Source organism: Pinus tabuliformis, chromosome 2_1 (genome assembly GCF_031772625.1).
Source record: "Pinus tabuliformis cultivar Carrire ecotype Pingquan chromosome 2_1, CPIR1, whole genome shotgun sequence".
NCBI lineage: Eukaryota > Viridiplantae > Streptophyta > Pinopsida > Pinales > Pinaceae > Pinus > Pinus tabuliformis.
The window spans coordinates 851,676,315-851,678,663 of NC_142299.1; the positions used below are offsets into that span (position 1 = coordinate 851,676,315).

The window sequence follows — 2,349 nt, forward strand, 5'->3', positions numbered from 1 at the left end:
AAATATCACTTAGTACAGCTTGGTTTAGTTTTCTTTAAGACTCACATTGCTGACTTGTTCATAACTGTTATCACATGATAAATCTAGCTGAAAGGCAAAAAGGTTAAGAAAAGGTTAAAGTAGTGTGATTTGTCTCCTTTATGTAGTGTCACTTAGATTTCACATTTCATTTTCATTTTAAATCAGCAGCATAGATACTGGGCCGATGTCATTAGTTCTTTATTTGATGTCTTTATTTTCCTTTAAGCATTTGATTTCATAGGTGGTAGGGGGCCCCTGCCTTGTATAGTTGTCACTTTGATTTCTTGAATTTCTTTTTCTGATTTTCATGTATATTAATGTACAGTTTGAATTACTGCATTTTATTTTCTTTTTAACATGTATATTATTGTACATAAATTGCTTTCAAGTTGATTGTAGATTAGTGATGCACATAGCCTTTTAATGAACTAATGACGTGATAGAATCATCTTGTCATTTTGCTGAAGCAGCAAGGATACTGGGTCTCATAGTCATTCTCTCATTATTTGATTATTGCATTTTATTTTGATTGAACTAGTTGTATATTTACACTTTTGTTTAAATACTAACTCCATCAATAACATGTTTTAAGTTCTTTTGAAGTACTAAGTTTTGGAAGTTACCATTAAGGACATAGGTCTTGTCTTGAAATCTTTATCCATACTTGTCTTTTAAAAACATTCTTAAGACCTTAGAAAACCAACAAGAACAAAACCCCAAAAACAAAATAAACTATAAAACAACGAAGTAAGAGAAAGGTTAACTAAGCACATATAGTGCACCACACTTCATCAGTTTACGATACCCGGATTGATAATTTATGTAGAGCAATTTAAGACATTAAATTGACTAGACATTTTGGCGTCGTTGCCGGGGAAGTGTAATTAGGAGACCTTATTTCTTACATCTGAAAAAAATTATTAACAATTCTTGAGTATGCTCTCCTCCTGCACTTTGTGTGATCTAGAGGATCAGAAAAAGGATTGTTAAATAAAAAAAAAAAAAGGATTAATAATTCTTGAGTATGCTCTCCTCCTGCACTTTGTGTGATATGGAGGATCAGAAAAAGAATTGTTAAGAAAAAATAGGAGACAAAATAAACTTCATCACTTCAATTGATTCAAGGAAAAAAAAGAAGAGAAAAAAAAAAAGGGAGAAGAGAAAAAATAAACTTCATTTCATTTCCATTTTCACTCCATGCCATCCATTTCATCAATAAAAGTTATTTCCCCATGATCATTTCCATTAAGATTGCCTAACTATCTCTATTTAGCTAAGTGGTTGTTGTGACACTGGTTTCCGCAGCTGATACCTGTTTCTGCAGCTGATACCGGTTTCCGCAGCCACCACTCTGTTTTTCACATTTACAGTCAAGATGTTAGTGCAATAAAATTAAAATGCAGGAATGACTAAGCAATATAAAAATTCACAATTTCAGAGAAAAGAACAATCTATGACTATCTCCATTCCTAGGTATTCGGGAATAAGCTCCTCACAGTTGTTCATTATGAAAACCCTTCTCACATAAAGCTTAATATTGTTGAGCTTCTTCTTTGTATCAAAGAGATCGAATGGAGCCCTCTTCAGAACAAAGAGAACAGCCTTGAACTCCAATTGACCCTCTACAGAGAAATTCTTCACGGCCAAGTGATCCTCCCAATCATTGGTGAGACTCTTATAGAACGATGCATACTCTTCCTTTGTAATCTCCTCTGGCTTTCTCATCCAGATGGGCTTTTGCTTGTTGATGAGACTCCATTCATGCGACACTTCCTTTACCTTCTTTTTCTTCTTATCTTTCTCCTTTTCCTCCTCCACTTCCTGGATATCCCCTTCATCTTCCTTCTTCTCCTCTGTCTCCTCTTCGTCGTCACTAACCTCCTTCTCGGTGGTCTTCTCAGTCCACAAATAAATGGGGTAGCGAATGAACTCGGAATGCTTCTTGATCAGATCCTTCAGCCACCTCTCCTCCAAGTATTCCATATAAAAAAATTTCAAAATCAATTTCACAGCCGAAAGAAGAACTGTTAACTCATGAAAAATGAGTAAACACAGGAAAAACGTCAAAATTCAAACGTTCGGTTTGCCCACATGGAGACGAATTTCAAAAAACTAAAACATGGGTTTTTTCGCCAGGTGGGTTAATTAGATAACCCAGAAACCGTTTGAGAAAATTTGTGGCGGTCTGGGAGAAATATTCGGTTCTTTGGAGCCTATTTTTTGCCGCCGCGTGAAGAAAAACGTGAGTTCACTGATAGTTTGATGTGTTCGGCGTACCTGAAGAAGGGGAATTCAAATTCAGTTCTATGCTGCCACCTCTACCACGTT

General features: G+C 35.6%; 1 pseudogene; it reads right to left on the minus strand.

Annotated features, from left to right (window-relative positions):
• Positions 1-1,455: 1,455 nt before the first annotated feature.
• On the minus strand, positions 1,456-2,004 carry LOC149203331 (heat shock protein 90-1 pseudogene; annotated as a pseudogene).
• Positions 2,005-2,349: the final 345 nt, after the last annotated feature.